Genomic DNA, 17,987 nt, shown 5'->3' with positions numbered 1-17,987 from the left:
ATTGGCACCGTCTGTGTGTGATGGAGGTTGAGACACATGCCTCTAACAGATGGGCATTAAGCCAGGGCCTTAAATATCATGTTGGTGGTGGCGGCAGGAAGGTGGTTCTAGTCTTTTCCACCTGAGCAGCTAGAAGGGAGAATTGGAAAACTCGCCCTGAGAGCTCTTTCTCCCCAGCCATCTTAGAACCAATACAATGAAAATTAATGAGCTTGTATCAATAAACATTTATGAGGCTAGTTTCAGGTTAACCAACTAGGCCCTTCGGCAAAGTCCATCCACCTGCCAGGCTGGATACAAGGGTCATTCTTCCAGAAGTTTCAGCCATTTTGCTCTGGTGAGACCATACAGCTCTGTTGGTTAGGGGTAAAATCTTCAAAATCAGCCAGTCCTGGGTTCAAATGATGACCCCGGCTATGAGACCTGATACAAGTTTCTTAACTTTCTGGGACCTTGATTTTTTACCTGTCAAAAGACAGTGACAGCAATAGTCCCTACTTCCCAAAGAAGGCAGTGAGATTAGGTCTGTAAAACTAGTTCTGTACCTGCCACGTGTTGAGAACTATTGTCCCCAATTAATGGCAGCTGCTGTCGTTCCTTGCACTAAGAGTGGCTGTCCTGTGGGTGGATCCGGGGCTCAGGCATTTCACTTGTGTTCTATCCTCCCACCCAGGCCCAAACAGAAGGAGAGCAAGAGAAACAACATACTCTCATCACAGCAGAAAGTTCAGGGCTGTCTCTGGAACCATTTCATGCCTCCGTGTTGCCTTCCACTGGACTCTGAGTGATGCTCCATGAGCATCGAGCCTTGATCCCAGTTGCCCATCAACAAAGCTTTTCTGAAGTGTTAGATCAAACTGGCTAAGCTACCGCTCCCTTCCCGACAAGGAGTTCTTTCTACAGGCCCAGAAATTGCAACAAAGGGGCCAAACAGCACATTCAATCTGAGGCACAATAGGTCATTTGACATGCGCCCACACTTTTATCCTGTGAGAGGCAGCATGTGCTATAGTTGAAAGACTGTGGGATCTGGGGTCCAAAGGACCAAGGTTACTTACTGTCTCAGAGCCTCAATTTCCTCATGTCTACCCTCAGAGGATTATGATAAAGATCCAATGGGAAAAAAATCAGCCACAGACATTTGGTCCCCTTCTGTCTTCTCTGTTGTAATTCTTTATTACTTTGGTTCTGGTTCACGTCATTGATCTTGGAACGTGGCATCTCCCTTCTTTCTCTCCTGTTATTTTTGTCTCTTCTGTGACTGGAATTTCTAGCTCGATGAGGACTCTTGAGGGTATGGGCCGTGGAGGGTCTGGAGCATATACACAACCGACTCTCCATACTTACTGAATTGTGCAACTTGAGTGCGGTCTTGCTGCTGGCTTGCGTGTTTTCTCCTAGAGATGACGGCTCTCATCGGAGATGGAAATGTGCAGGGGACCTTCTCAAAAATGCTGCCCACCTCCAAGCACCCTTCTGTCATGAGCTCCTCCAGCCCTGACTGGGAGCAGGGTCATTACACAGAGCCAGTCCGGCAAATTTTCACCAACCCAACTGGCATGGAGCTCAAGTGCTAGAGGCACCTTTTATTCTTACCAAAATGTTGCTTTTTCTTTAGGGAGAGGCAGGCCTTGGTGGCACCAGTCTATTTTCCCTGGCTTTCTTGTTGACACTCCAGGCACCATCTTCAAAAGCAGTGTGTGCTTTTGTGTGGTAGAGAACCAGGAGGGGTCCAATTTTGCCATCAATCATATTTAATAGCATATGCTATTAATGTAATTTTGTTATTGAAGATTCTTAAATCTATTCAGTGGCTTGTACAAGACAATTATGGTTTTTAAAAAGTACATGCATGCAATCGGATATCACCTTTAATTAGAGCTGTAGCAATTAAATATGGTCATTATAAATGTGATATAAAATCTTCGCTCAACAACAGTCGACATGGCATTTCTTTCACTTAAAGGAAAATGACATTGGAATCAGACAATGAGAATTCTTATTAATCATTTGGTGTCTTAGAAAAGATTATCTGCTAGCAGGAAGATGGGAAGGAGTGTGCAAGAGGAAGCGGTTGACTTTTTGAACCGTTTTCTCGGTCTCGGAGCCAGGCCCAACTCTGAACTCACGTGGCTCGCAGTTTTAGCATCTACTCAGTGCTCAAAGCCAGGCTGTTGGAGTTCAGGGTTTGGATTTGATTAACAACACCAAGACCCCCCACCGTCCCCCCGCCCCCTAAAGTGAGGGCAGGAGCCTGAGACACATTCGCCGCAAGTTCTCACCGTGAAATCCATATCTCTTTCGTGGAGTGTTTTGCTTTTGGATCATGACAAAATTAATGTGTGCTCAATGCTAAAAATGCTTCCTTGGAGGAAGTCTGTGGGAGGTGAGAATGGGTAGGGGGAGAAACACCCCAAGTTCAGCGGCAACCTAAGCACAGTTTAGATGTCAGAAGGCAAATTTACCAAGCATTAATCAAGAATCAAGAAGGTTTGATTGATTTTTTTTTTAGTAATAAAAAACTTAAGACAGAAATACATAAAATAGACCGAATAAATAAAATAGTAATTCCTCTTCTCCAAATCTGTCTCGGTGCTGTCTTGCGTTTCGATATAATTAAAAAGTGGTGAGATTTTTCCTTCCTTGGAAAAACTAATGGTCTCAGTTTATGTTCCTTTATTGTATGTTCTCTGGCCATTTTGTGACTTGTCATTTAAGAGCTGGGGAAAAGAGGCTGCTTTGTATCAGGAGAAGATTTCAGCCGGTCCCCCAGCCTCGCTGCTACAAACATATTGGCCGGGGAAGGATATAGAAAGGAACTACAGAAGGTGAATAACGACTCCTCCAACAATTTAGAATGTTTGAAGTTAATTATCCTACTCTGATGACTGGTTGTCTAGACATTTTAAGTATTTATTTTGTGGTGTCCCCTACAGTTCATAATTAAAGACCTAAAGGAAGGCTCCCGGAGGTTTTTACTGGCCAGACCAGAAATTACCCACACAACATACTGTGCTTGGGCAAAACACAGGAAGAAGCTGCATTCCTTTTTTTCCATGCAGTCTGATCGGAGGCAGCGGCTAGAGTATTGACTGTCTTTGAACCGCGATGGCATTAATGAACCCGACTGAGATCCATGAGGCTCAGCCTAGGATCTACGTCCAGGACTCAGTGCGTCAATTGCTCCTAAGAGACAGAATGGGATGGGACAGTTGGCTAGAGTCATGAGTTCCCTAATTTCTAATCCTCTGAAATTACCTATGCGTCAATCAGGAGCACAGGAGGAGACACTGAAGTGGTACACGTGTGGTGAAATTGTTTATTAATTCCATAACTCATCCATCCATCCATCCATCCATTCAGCCAAGTATTTCCTCAGTGCCCTATGTCAAAAGCTTTGAGTTAATATTTTTGGAGAGAGCAGAGTGATCAGGTCTGAACTTGGCTTTGCTACTCATGAGATAGGTGACCTTGGGCAAGTTGTTTAACCTTTCCTGATACTTTGTCAAGTGAGAATAATCATATTTATTCTTGCACGATTGCCTGGTGGATTAAACAGGAAAAGGTACAATAAAGTTCATTCAATGCGGTGCCCAGTCAATGCTTGATGGCTGGGGATTTTCAACGTATGCAGATATTTGCTAACAATGTAATCAGTGTGAAAGGTGGTGCGAAAGTTCTGGAGTCGTGTGCGCTTGTGATGGTGTCTGCGGTTCTGTGAATCTTTCCTAAGTCAGAAGTCTCAAGGATACACTGATGGAAAGATTCAGTGAGTGCCCTCCATGTTAGACCTTCCCCTAAACAAATCCCCCAAATGTAGTAAAAGAACATTGAAGAGAGGCCAGATCAGGTGCTAAGGCATCCAGGCTAGTATAGCTCTCAAGAGGCTGGAAGGACCCAGTGAGGCTTCAAGGAGGAGGCAGATTTGCGTGGCGCCTGGGTGGCTCGGTTATTTAAGCATCTGACTCTTGATTTTGGCTCAGGTCATGATCTTACAATCCGAATCGAGCCCCTTGTTCGGCTCTGTGCTGACAGCATGGATCCTGCTTGGGATTCTCTCTTTCTTCCTCTCTCTCTCTCTCTCTGCCCCTGTCCCACTCACTCATGTGCATGTATGTGCATTCTCTCTCTCTCTCTCTCTCTCTCAAAATAAATAAATTAACTTTAAAAAAAGGAGGAGGCATAAGTTGTGGAATAGACATCCTGTAATCACTCAGAGACTGCACTCTTGTTTGCATACCTTCAGCCTGGGCCTCTCTTGGCTTCTTCTCCCAGAGTCTCCCAACTTCTGGAAGAATACACAAGACACACACTCGCATGCACTGAAATGCAGGCAGAGCTTCAGTGAAGCCTGGGGTGAGTCTTCGGCGTAGTTAAATTCCAAAGTGTGTGTATGTGAGTGTGGGATGTAGTAGTTCTTCCTATTTGTTCTCCAGACATTTTGTCTCCCACTCTTCTTTGGGCCTTCCCCTCACACAGCTCCAGTGCCCCATGCAACACTCCAGGGCTACACTGCACTCTCCCTTGGCTGCTTCTCTGTGCTCCAGAGGATTCCAAGTGTCGTTGTGCCAAAGAGTGGTAAAGTTGATTGTAAACTTAGCTCTCCAACCTCTTCACCCTTTCTTAGAGCCAATGCCTGTCTTCCGGGCCTTTCTGCATGTGGCTGGGAAGCCATTTTGAGGAACGTCCAGAGAAGTAATAAGTGGCCATGTCCATTTTCATGATGCCCCAAGGATGGGTGCTCGCAACAGCTGTGCTTGTGGGCTGTGTTCTCTGAGTGACAGCAAGAACGGACTAGCTCCAAAGGGCAGGTTGGTTGAGGGCAAGGGCTCTGTCTGAGCCCCAAAATGGAGCACATGGATAAACGGTGGGATAGAGATGGGTGGATGGACGAGAAGAGAATTGAATCGATGAGTGAGTAAAGGAGAGATTAAAGGTTCCCTCCCAAGACAAAGAGACTCAATTCATGGATTTTTGTTGGGACTCTTGGAATAGAAAAGCCATTTTCCACGGAGACTGCTAGTTATAAAGGGGATGCAAATTCAGAGTTAATGCAGGCTTGCACATGGGCAGAGACTGCCTGAGCCAAGAAGTGGAGGGAGGGAGGGAGGGAGGGAGGGAGGGAGGGAAGGAGGGATGGAGAGTAGTAGGAAGGGGAAGGGAGTGAGAGAGGAGCGGCGGGGGAGGGGGTGGGGGGGCAGGGAACAGTGTTCTGAAGACATCATCTGACCACCTGCTTCCAGCCCTGTCCAAGCCCATTGCACCCTGGACTGTTCTGCCACGTGAACCAAAAAACTCCCTTCTTAAGTCTTTTTCATCATTTGCAAACAGAGGTCCTGATTAATACAATGATTGGCGTGGTGGATATTATTCTTATTTTTGTTTTGAAAATACAGCAGAAGAGAAGAGGTAGGGAAACGTGTGCTTTATGATATGTTCCTCAGCTACACATATTCCAGAGTCATGTTTAAGGGGTCGGAGAGGGAATCAGGCAAACAATAGTCCTGCCTTACATTATGATAAGCTTCTTTAAACGAGGTAGTTACCCCCGACTTCACTGCAAGCCATTATGGTGGGGAAGGGGGAGGTTATCTGGGAAGGGGCAGCGCTGGGGTATAGATGAGTTGGATTCTGGTTCTCTGGGAGACCTGCGTTTTAATCCCTATTTTGAGCAAATAGGTAAATTGGTAGATTTCTTTTTCTTTAATAACCTCTCTGAAATTAAGACCCATCTATCCCTCTGCTCTACGTATTAGAAACATCTTTTTCTGGCAAAAAAAAAGTTGACTGAGGTTGACTATTAGAATATCCTCCCATGAAATAATGTCCAAAATATTCCTCCAGGTAGGAAAAAGTGGATTTTAAACAGCTCTGATATTTTCCCCTTTGTTTTATCAATACTGCCTCATTTTAGCATGGGCAGGCCAAATGGCTCTGGCTTCATCCCATGAATTAATGATTCTTCAAATCAATTTAATCTGGAGCCTAATAAATTTTCCTAATGACAAATCAATGTCAAAAATAATGAAAGAAGGAGTGATTCAATGTGTTTGCCCCCCAATCTCCACTTCCCTAAGCAGAGATGTATTATCTGAAGGGCAGATTTAGCATTTTCTCTTTCTACAGTGCTTGACACTTTTCCCTACGCAGGGTGAATCCTCAAAGTTAAGAGTACAGATTTCTTTCACCTTCTATGATTAGACCCTAGTACCTACATGTTATGCTTCTCATGTCTGGTCTGAGAGTCAGCATCAGAGAACTAAATTCTTTAGTTTTGTTTGCACAGGCAAACAAACAGGATGGTGTGTGTGTGTGTGTGTGTGTGTGTGTGTGTGTGTAATACACGTGTACACGTGTTTCTGGAAAATTTTTAAACAACATTGAGAGGTGAAGGTAGGTAACATATCAATGTGATGGAGTATGTAATGGAGAAAATGGTTTGCAAACGAACGAGATGGTTCCTTAGTTTGTTTCTCCTGGCTGAGTTCTATTGCTTGAAACAAAAAAGTATGATACTCTTAAACCAGCATCACTTCCATCTGAGACATGTGGTTGATAGTCCCAAAGAATCAGCCAGTACTTGGTAAGAGCCTGCTATGTGGCCAAGTCATGTTTAAGAGGCTGAGATACAGGGTTTAGGCAACAGGGCAGGGAGCAAGCATGAGCTGAGAGTGAGACAAGATCCTGGTAGACGAGAAACTTCTTCCTCATTCTAATGGGAAGAGAGTTCAACCTGTACACAGATTTGCTTTCTTAGGAACCACCTTCAATGCTGACTTCTTAAGATGTGCTGGCTGGTGAGGATGTTTTTGATTGGGTAAGGTCTTGCTTCAAGGTACTCCATTTGTAAAGGGCAGTGGAAATACATTCTCTGTGCATTTATCTCAATTCTCTAGACTACTTTCAAGCGAGCTGAAAGATATGAAGAAGGGACAAGACCAGATGACCCCAGTAAGACTTCCACACATTGGTCTCCTAGAAGTCTCAGAGGCCTTCTCTTCCAGGGTCATGAAACTCACACCTCGTACGTCCACCGTAATGGATGTGTTTAATAATGCCCATTTCCCTTCTGGGAACAAGGTTGAAAATGGCTCAACCTTTCCCCTCTTGGAGCTGAACGTCATCAAATATTTAAGGCTGGAACTCGCCCTTACCCTTGGTCATTGTTTAAGATGGGGAAGGGGGAGAAATCCCAGTCTCGATCTGGGCCACCCAGAGATGCTGATTTTTCTCTTATGCAGTGATGTAGAAACCAGGTGGATTAATGGCAAATTAGATCAAGCTCCCAGGACTTGGGAGCTGGACTTAGAAGTGAAACCTTCAGCTAAACCTGCAGCATAACTTATTGGAAGAGGAGAACTGGTCCGTGTGATCCCATTGATGGTTGACTTGCCTTTGGATCAAGATGGACTGAAAATGTCGCTGATGGTTATGTTGACCGTTCCTGGTAAGAGTGGTGGGTTTGCACAGGTGGGAGGCAGGGTTAAGATACAAACAGGAAATGAAAAATAAGAAAGACCCACTCAGAAATGTCTTTCCCTATACCATCAAGTCTTCAAATGCCATTTTCACCCTTCCTGCTGCATATCAAATTTTTAAAAAATCATGATTTGGAAAAAAAAAAAGTATCATATGGCTTCCTTTTTTACAAGTTAAATTGAATTAACATTTATTTGTATTTGAAATATTTGTATGTCACTCGATATAAATGTCACTAGGTTAACAAGGGTTGGAAACCGAGGCCTGTCAGCAAAGACAGAGGTTTCCTTTGCTGCTGCTCTGGGCAAGGTCAGTGGCTCCAACTCAGAAGCATCTCACCGCCCAGGACAGAAAGTGAGTATCCCCTTTCCGTCATACTTTTCAAGCACCCTGAGAGAGAGGAGAAACACTTTACCTCCCTTCAATATCCCCAGTATACATGACCTATCACATGTTTTGAGAAGGCTTGCAGTGAGGAATTCTGTTTATGTGGCACATCACACATTATGCGCCCATAGGACCCATGTGTTCAGGTGATATCTCTTGACTTGGTTCTGTGTAGAGTGTGCTTTGGGAAATGTGCCATCAGCGTGTCTTAATTCTTCAACTTCATCTCCCCTCCCCCCAGCTACTTGCACAATGCTCAGCATAGAGCAGACACTCATCATACACTCAGGAATCCTTTTTCAAGGTGCCTTAGCACTCATGATTCAATGTGACACTTGAAACGAAGGTTTTTCATCTTATAGACAAGGAAAACGAGAGGCAGAGAAGTTCGGTGACCTGCCCCAGTAGAATAAGGATCCTAAGCGGTGTCTGCTCCCCTCCAAATTGGGTGCGTTTTCTATCCCGCCAATCCAGAAAGCATCTGAACAAGAAACGCAAAGTTATCCCAAAGCCTGAAGAATGGCAGGCCCCGACACATAAAGTATTCAGGCTCTTTATATATACTTTCTCTGAGGGTCCGGAATGAACGTCTCCCTCCCAGGCTTCGTCTTGTCCTTCCGTGCTCAAATCTGTAATCTAAACAGGAGAAGTGTGTGTCAGCTGAACGGGCGATCTGGTTCCCCATCTGATTTTCTCACTTTGCACTTTCTCACTTTGGTGAATGAACCAGGTGGGGCCCTCAGAGCTGCCTTGGGCCACATGGAATCTAGGTTACCCCTGGCCTAGATGCCACGATGCCAGGACGGATACATCGCGGTGCACCCCAACCAAGGCTGGTGGGGCGTGTAAGAAATGCAGACACAGGAAACGCGATTTTAGACCCATCAAGAAGCGAAATCCCCTGACTCAGAGACTCACGAGCTGGGAGTTAGTGAGGCGGGAATGCCAGAAGAACTCACGTGCATCCAGTGTTAAGTCTTTATCCTGTCCGTGTTGCCTGTGTGTGTCAGATTCCTCAAATACTCTTGAATCCCCACCCCCTTCTTGGCCTAGTAGCCCAGAGCTAGCAGCCCGTTGCCCTAGGAGATACACACATTGGCCTGAATTTCAGGACCACCCAAAATATAGCCCTCTGCTCTCTGTGCCCCATCGGCCTACAATTTCTCCATTCAGGCTGCCCTCATCGACACCATCTCTGGCCCAAGTTCACCCAAATCCATCACTATGCTATTGTTTATGCCGGGACAAGCTCTACTGGGGCCCCACTGCCTCTCTAACTCCTACCCATCCTTCAAAACCAGATCCAGTCTGGGGCGCCCGAGTGGCTCAGTCAGTTAAGCTCAGGTCATGATCTCAGGGCTCATGGATTCAAACCCTGCATCGGGTCTCTGCTGTCAGCACAGAGCCTTCTTCAGATCCTCTGTCTCCCTTTCTCTCTGCACTTCCCACCCCCCACCTGGAGTGCTCTCTCTCTCTCTCTCTCTCTCCAAAATTAACATTAAAACAAAAACAAAAACAAAAAAACCCAACCAGATCCAGTCTGACTTCCTCTTTGAAGTGATTCCCCCCCCCCCACAATCAGATCCCTGATTCTTTTTTATTTTAATTTTTTTTAATGTTTATATATTCTTGAGAGAAAGAGCTGGGAGGGACAGAGCGAGAGGGAGACACAGAATCCGGAGCAGGCTCCAGGCTCCTAGCTGTCAACACAGAGCCCGATGCGGGGCTCAAACTCACGAACTGCGAGATCATGGCCTGAGCTGAAGTCCCACACTTAACTGACCGAGCCACCCAGGCGCCCTGAGCCCTGACTGATTTCTGAGTGTGATTTGGGTTGCTTTTCTTTGGGCTGTATAGCAAGCACTCAGCCCCGGATTATTACTGGATGGGTCCGTGAGTACACTTTCTGTCTCACTAGACGGATTTTAAACTCCTTGATTGTTATTATATATCTTCGTGAGCCTGTGTCACCAACTCCTTCCCTTCCCCACGGCTGGCATGGCGTGAGGCTCAAACCAGCCCTCTGAACCTTGTTCAGCCCTTGTTTATTGCCCGACACTCTCCAGGTAACCCTGAGGGTGACCTCACTTCTTTAAAGGCACCGAGAATAAAGTGTGCTGTCTTGAGTGATGTTTTTAGACTGGCTTTAGTACCTTTCTGTAAGTGCTTACTAAGCATCATCTATTTCTAGTACATACTTTTCGCAGATTGTCTCATTTAATCATGAGAACTCCGTGAGATCAGGGCGCTGAGGCTCAGAGAGGTTAAGCCACCGGCCCAAGGTCACAGTGGAAGTGGTAAAGACGGGAGTCGAATTCAGGAAGAAAGGTTCCTTTTGCGCCTTGGTGGCAGTTTCCACTCCGGGTCGAGTTTATTCTTTTTCCATTCCAGCCTCTTGATGTTACACTGAAATCTATTTCTTGTTTATTACTCTCGGGGCTGAGAAACGGATTCCGCCTGCCCGGTGCCAGCCACTTTGGCTCGGAGGGGCCGCCTTTGACAAAGGACCCCCGGAAGAGCGGCTTCCGTCCGCGCTGCACCCCCACCCCTTCCTTGCCTGTGGTCTGGAAGCTCTGTGGCCGCTGCCCCTTCCGCCTGCAGGGTCCATCGCCCCGGACCCCTCCTCCGCCTCCAACCCCCAGCCCCACCATTAATGAGAATCAGAAGGAGGGAGAGTGGGGACTTGAAAGACTAATTCCTTTCTTATTTATAGGTCTCCACCGGAGGACCAGGGGCAAGGAGTGTGGTCTCTACCCTGAAGCGAGGAGCAAAGCTCTCATAGGGGGTTGGGTCCTGGCTGGGCTCGGCCTGTGACCCCTCGTGCCTTAATCTCCCCAGCTGTACAATTAGGTAAAAGTTGGGCTACAATGAAAACCAGATGTTGCATCAGGAGCGAAGTCTCCTGGGCAAACAAATTAAATAATAAATAAATGCTTTCGGTTTTACTAGCGACGGGCCCTTCTGTACCTCCTCCCAGGCCCCAATTAGAGTATTCCTGTTGTCTCGTGGAGTTTTAAAACCCAAGTGTAAATAAGAAAGAGTCCTGGAACGCCAGAAATGCTCGCTAGTTTTGATTTTGATTTTTGTCAGTTGTTTGGCTTCGGTTTGTTTTCCTGCGATGTTGCAAGCCTGTTTTTGCCGATCATCGTGAGCTTAATTTCACGTTCTGGTTTAAGCGCGGGGGGCGGGGCACTACTAACCAGGTTGTAACCCCCTTTTCCATCATTTGGAGAACACCGATCCTGGGACATGATCAGCGTGAAGTAAGCCGGGGATCACAGAGAGACAGCACGGACTGCTGTCCGACCGCCAAAAACCCAAACCAGAGGGACTCGATCTCTAAGGAAAGCAAGGCTGGGCCCGGATTTGAAACTGCGGCCATTCGCCGGAGAATCTCTCTACAATGTTACATCTGCTTCGCTGCTTTAGTCGGGTGCGTAGAGAGACCCATCCTTGGCAGAGTAAGACCTCAAAAGGCGTCAGATACACGGCTCTCATGCATTCCTTTATTTGGGACCTGGTTCTTTCACTCATTCAACGAATATTTGCTGAGCACCTGTTACCTGCTTGACGCTTCTCCTGGCATGGGAGCGCGGCCGCAAACCAGCAGACCAGGGTTCCTGCCAACAGAAAGACTAAAAAACCAGAAGTCTGAGTGTACAGCCTGTCTTGGCCTTAGGGCTCCAGTCCTCCCCGTTTAACCCTTGGAAAAACTTCAGGCAAATGTGTGTTGACCGACACGACGGTGACCCGGTGACATGATGGCTGTCCCGGGGGACCCCCCCCCACAGCCCCATTTGGCCCAAGCCGTATCTACGGACGCGGTTACGGCCGTGGCTATCACTTAGTGGGCGCCTACTACGTGCCAGGCATGGAGGTCAGCATCCCACACGTATCACCGCATTTTACCCTCCCTGCTCTCGAGTCAAGGAAACCGAGCTTCCAAGAATGGCGTCCGACCTTGTGCCATTGCTCCTATTCCTGCTGGCTGCCAGGAAGCACAAGGAAATATCTAGAAGTTATAATAATATCTAGCTCCGTATCCGAACCCACTAGGTGCCCGACACGGAGCCGACAACTTTCTGCCTACGTGACCCTTCTCCCATCCTGGCAGCATCTCCATCAAGGTGGCTGCTGTGACCCCCACTTTGCAGCGGAAGGCACGGTGCCTCATCAAGACGAAGTTCCTTTTCCCACGTCACACACCCCGCACATGGCAGGGCCGGAAGCCACTCGCAGGTCTCTCTGAGGCGTAAGTCAGCACTCCGTCACCTCCCTTGAAGCTTCGCGTTGTTTTGCAAGCCCAGGAGCAATGTTGGAGCTGAAACGACCAGCCCTGATGGCTCTGCGTGGCTCGTCTTGACCTTGTCAGGGCCCGAGTTCTCAGGACATGCTTTAGGGAGTCCCATTTTCTCAACGCTCAGGCGAGGACACGGCAGCCAAAAGTGGTCATGCCTCTTCGCCAAGGCCTTCCCGAAGCAAAGAGAGAGGAATTTCTTGGTTCGGCCCTCAGTTGGTTTCTGTCAGGGACTCCGAGTGGAAACGCCTGCTGGCACAGCATTGTCTTGGGTGGAATATGGGTGGGGCGGGCCCAGGGGTGAAGCTACATTAGGGAACCATCCTTGCATTCATCCTTTTCCATGGCCTTCAGCCCAGCTCCAGACTCTGAGTCAACTCTGGGTCCAAGAAGGATACGTCTGATCAGAATACGGGTTTTTTCCCCTTTATGTTTGTCTTGTTTTTGCTTTTGCATCAGAAAGAACATCGAATGAACAGCAAGGATTTTTGACGAATGGGTATATTCTTTGTTTTTAAGTTTATTTATTTATTTTGAGAGAGAGAGAGAGCGACAGAATCCCAAGCAGGTTTTGCACCGTCAGTGCGGAGCCTGACACAGGGCTTGAACTCACAAACCGTGAGATCACGAGCTGAGGCGAAACCAAGAGCCGGCCGTCCAACCGACGGAGCCACCCGGGCCCCGCTACAAACGGATATATTCTTATCACCACCGCCTCAGTCAAGATAGAGAATATTTCCATCTTTCTCGGGAAATTCTCTTCTTGCCCTTTTGCAGGCAAACGGCACCCCCACCCACCTCGCGTACGTGCTCATGTAGTTTCTGTGTTTACCTCTCTCTTCCTGTCTTTCCTTTTTATCTCCTTCTCTGTCAACAATAATGCATTTTCAGTGTACAAAAATTGGTGATTGCAAATTGCATGTAATCCCGGGTCCCTGTCCTTTCAGCTTGTTTTCTCCGATGTCCTCAGTTGGCAAAATCAAGAGTTTGCAACCCTGGGTCTGTACATTTGACTGGTCAATGAAATCTAAAGATCCATTTTTATCAGAGGAGAAAAATTTGCTCAGCTGGGGGTGTCAGAGAAAGTCTGACGGACAAGAGAAGGTCCTGGGGACAAAGACTCAACATTCTAATTACAAGATGCCAGATTCTGAACTAACAGAGTTAACTCAAGGACGGATCTGAACACCACCGGTCAGCTGTGCCCAGGGACGATGTCAGCAGTGGGGTCTGAAATCCCTGCCCCGGTTCCCCCTCTGAGATCCCCCGTGACCCGAGACAGTGGCCGCTCTTGTCTCCTCTCATTATGCTCATCCGTTAAAGTAGATCGGGTTGGTTAGATGATTCCTGTGGTCTCATTTCTTCTCTGGCCAGGCTTGGGTTAATTGGCACTGATTTCCCCAGAGCTGTGCAAGGCCTGAACTCCAGGCTAGCATTTCCAGCCCAAAGCAAACACGGTTCTCGACATCAGGCTTCGAACGAGTTCTGTCTAAAGTTTCCTTCCACCTCTTTCTGGGAAGCAATCAAGGGGTCCCTTTTCTAGGAGACTGTAATTTGTTGAAAAGCATTTGATTGTTGTATTGAAAGGTTGCACTGTATGTGTAAAAAGGTGTTTATGAGGCTTCGTACAGTATAGTTAATAACAACCAAGAGCAGGGCCTTTATAACAGGGACCCTGGCTGCGAGCATCGATATTGTGCCTTTCGGAGGCCCGCTAATGTATAATTATAGTGGCTGGTGGTCTGGAATATAAACCTCGGGCGCTTGCTGCAAGCCTGCAGGTCAACCTTCTCTTGTCCACAGTAGCGTTTCTACCTTTCTCGGGTTTGGCGGAAACTCGCCCCGGACTCTCTCGATCCAGCTCACGGGACACTGCACACTCGATGGGAGGATGAACGAGGCGCATCTTGAGACACGCTGGAAGCAAAGAGCCAGGCAGCAAGCAGCCACAAAATAAGTTCAGGTATCTACTGACTCGTGGAGGGCAGACACGTGGCTTCAGCCATTCTTGTCACGATCAGGAAAATAGCTTCTTCTTCTTCTTCTTCTTCTTTCAAGTTTATTTATAAATTGAGAGAAGGAAAGAGGAGGGAGAGGGGCAGAGAGAGAAGGAGAGAGAGAATCCCAAGCAGGCTCCACACTGTCAGCGCAGAGCCTGATGCGGGGATCAAACTCACGAACCGTGAGATCACGACCTGAGTTGAAATCAAAAGTCGGACGCTCAACTGACTGAGCCACCCAGGGGCTCCTGGGACAATAGGTTCTGATGAGGTCTCCCCATTTCCACTCTGCCCATACTCCCCAGTTCATGCCCCATACTGTAGGTGGAGTGCTAAATATACAAGTCCGCCCAGATCTTTCTTTCCTTAAAACCTTCTTATGGTCCCTCGGTGTTCTCTAGGGCCAAGCCCAGTGGGCTTCAAGGCCCTGCCTCATCTGGCCCTTGTTGACTTCCCTGGTCTCTCTGTATTACACCACCCTTTGTTCCCTGGTCCCATTTCTCCCTGACCTCCTTTTGAGTCCCTTCTGTCTCTGACTCCCAATATGCATTTGTACATAAGCTGTTCCCTTTAGCTAGAATGACCCCTCCCTTCTCTCATCCTCCCCTTAGTCTCCTGTCCCTTTCTCTGGCTGGTAAACTCCTGCTCAGCCTTCAGATCCCAGAAATGCCACTTCCTCTGGGAAGCCTTCCCTGATCTCCCGGACCAGATCGAGTTCCCGTCCTTGATTCATTTATTCTTTATTCCAAAATCACTCCAAATTCACATGAAGAAATTCACTTATAAAGCGTGCCCTAAGGATATCCTCATTTTATAAATGAAAACCCTGAAGGTCAGAGAGAGTAAGAACTTTGCCCGAGATATACAGTAGAGTAGGTAAGTGACTGAACCAGTATTCAATGGCTCCAAAACAAACTCTTCAGCATTTGGGGGACACATGGTGTGGGGCGTGGGGATGGTACGTATAAGACTCAAATATATAAAATATCTGCCCCCAAAATATAAAAAACAATGTAGTAAGACCTCAGTGAGAGACACAACCTGTTAACCACGCTTGGTGTTTGGGCACAGCTCTGGGGGTGAATTTCTCTTGTCCTCCCAATTTTTCCCGAGTTTCTTCATTGTCTATGATGAACGTCTGTTCCTTTGCTAATGCACAGCTGTGAAGCTTTAAAGGAAATTTAGGTGAGTAGATTGTGTCCAAAACATTATAACCTTCCTAGGATTAAAAAAAAAATTTTTTTTAACTCCTAATATCACCTCACTAAGCAAACCAACTGTTTCCAATTTTCTGTTTGCCTCTCGGGATTCTTGTCTAAAAATATTGTACTTCCTCGTTGTAATCATAGTGTACATTCGTGCACATTCCGTTTTGGTATTCTGTTATTTTCTTTTAATATTTCACCCTGATGAGCACGTATATAATGGTGCAGGACTCCGTCAAAGTGAACCTCGTGGTTCTGGAGTCATGACCGTGATTCTGGCATGAACCCAGACCTCCAAGACCAGCACCGTCTTGTGGGTTAACCCAGTCTGCCCTGGCGTTCCTTGTTCTAGTGTGTGTTTTGAGTCCTTCATTCCACAAGTATGCTTTGAATGCCTACTGTGTGCCCAGCACGTCGCTAAGTATGCTCTAAGCCACCTGTGTCCCATGTCAGTCAGCCCCCCACGGAGCGCAGAACAATTTATTTTGTAAAAACTCTTTCATATGGGGCGCCTGGGTGGCTCAGTCGGTTGAGCAGCCGACTTCGGCTTAGGTCATGATCTCACGGTCCGTGAGTTTGAGCCCCGCGTCGGGCTCTGTGCTGACAGCTCAGAGCCTGGAGCCTGTTTCAGATTCTGTGTCTCCCTCTCTCTGACCCTCCCCCGTTCATGCTCTGTCTCTCCCTGTCTCAAAAATAAATAAACGTTAAAAAAAATTAAAAAAAAACCTCTTTCATAGACACTAGGAGATGTCAGGAATTAGAGAAATACCTATAGGATGCCCACAACTGATTTTTCCCTCTTACATGATACATTTTAAATGGTGAGTTATATAGAACTTTACAGTTTATAGGATTCTTTTACATCCAAAGCCACTTTTAAGTTACCAGCCCCTGAGAGGTAGGAGGAATTCTCTCCAAAGGAGGAGACTGAGACCCCAAGAGGTTATTTGATGTGTTCAAATTTTTTTAGTCCATGAAAAAATGGGACCACATCATACGCATGGTTCTTTGACTCGATTTTCTCACATATTAATATGTTCTGGGGATATTTCTATGTCAGAACCATCAGTTAAAAAAAATAGTTGCCGACTGTTTCATAGGACGGATAAACTGTAATGTATGCAACCTGTTTCCCAATCGGTGGATATTTATGCTGCCTCCAATTTTTCATTATTCTAATGTTGCAATTTTAAAAAGTCCTCATACTGTATCTTTGACCAGACTGCAGTATATTTCTGTAAAATACTCTTGGGAACATTCATCGTTCAGTGGGTATGCACATTACAAATTTTGCCAGATAGTCCAATAGGGGAAATACAAAAATATCGCGTAATGGCACCCATTTACCAGAAACTATGCCAACCGTTGGGACTACCAATCTTTTCAATTTCTGTCAATCTTATGAGACCAAGATGATAGCTCACTGTGGTTCTCAAAGCGCATTTTCCTGATTACCTGCGAGCTTGAGCGTTTTTTCATATGCCGGGAACCTGTAGTGTCTCATCTGGGAAGAAGTTCCCAAAGTCCCTGGGAGAGCTCCGTCTGGGGCAGGTCCTGGGGTTCCAAGCTGGGTGGTCTTTCCTCCATGAGCCCCTGGATGGCGCAGCCAAATCTAGAGGGCGAATGGAAGCCAAAGGGAGAATAAATTAGGAGGTTAGTGGTTAGAAGCGGAGAGAGACAGATAGACAGAGGATAGGGACTCAGGATATGTCACTTAGTTTAGGATACAATCCATAAAGGGAAAGTAGGCTTTGGATACTTTCTTGTGGTTCCTGGTACCCACTATGGAAGTGGTTCCTTCCCGGAGCCATGCCACCTGGGTGTGAGGCTACCTTAGGGTGGCAGTCTGTGCTGAGAGATCTCAAGGGGGGTTGGATCATCATGAAGTTCCTGGAGCTTGAATATCAGGGTCCCTCACTAGCACGGGTTCCTGCCAGGGTCGGGAGAGGGGACTTAACAGTGGGTTTAGGGTGTCACAGGTGCTGTAGATTGAAATGTTTGTGCCTCCCCGAAGTTTATATAGTAAGCTCTGCCCCCCAAGGGGATGGCATTAATCGATGAAAGCTTTGAATGGGATCAGTATCCTTCCAAAAGAGGCCCGAGGAAGCTCCCGCCATATGCAGTTACACTAGAAGATGGCCTCTGGGAGGTGGGTTTCAACAGACACGGAATCTGCTGACACTTTGATCTTGGACTTCCCAGCCTCCAGAGCTGTGAGAGATAAATGTATGCTATTGACAAGCCACCCGATTCATCCTACTTTGTTATAGCAGCCCGAACGGACTGAGACAAAGTGCTTCTGTAAAATTTGCAAACAGGTGTCTTAACTTCAGTCGGGGAAGACTATTGTCTCTCCACTCCGGTTTCTCTTCTGTGACACTTAGCCACGCGGCTACAGACATTTCCAGGAGCTGGTCAAGAGGACAAAGAGTTGGGGATACTCTTAGCTTGTAGTCAGTGAGATGTATTTGTGTGGCTCACAATGTCCATGGATAGTAAGTTACTGCTTACGGCTCCAGCGTAAGTGTGGGCTTGGGAATGTTGCCTCTGCCCCCTGGGTCAAGTCACTGAGTTGTGACGTGAATGTGCAGGCAGACACTGTCTTGAGTGGGGAATGTG

The 17,987-nt window shown here is 46.9% G+C and overlaps 1 long non-coding RNA gene across 3 annotated transcripts in view; it reads right to left on the bottom strand.

The window, feature by feature from the left end:
- LOC125153127 (uncharacterized) overlaps positions 1-17,987 on the bottom strand; it is a 558,449-nt gene that overhangs the window by 5,696 nt on the left and 534,766 nt on the right. For 2 of the 3 annotated variants that reach the window (XR_007147417.1, XR_007147415.1), the window contains one exon: positions 16,824-16,980. This is a non-coding gene — a long non-coding RNA (uncharacterized LOC125153127). Of the gene's footprint in view, positions 1-7,876; positions 8,503-16,823; positions 16,981-17,987 lie in introns of those variants that run through there. The other variant, XR_007147418.1, reaches the window with a different exon arrangement.

This window comes from Prionailurus viverrinus, chromosome E2 (genome assembly GCF_022837055.1).
Source record: "Prionailurus viverrinus isolate Anna chromosome E2, UM_Priviv_1.0, whole genome shotgun sequence".
In the NCBI taxonomy this organism is placed as follows: domain Eukaryota; kingdom Metazoa; phylum Chordata; class Mammalia; order Carnivora; family Felidae; genus Prionailurus; species Prionailurus viverrinus.
The sequence above is the reverse complement of the archived record's forward strand: the minus strand, read 5'-3'. Positions and strand labels throughout refer to the sequence as shown.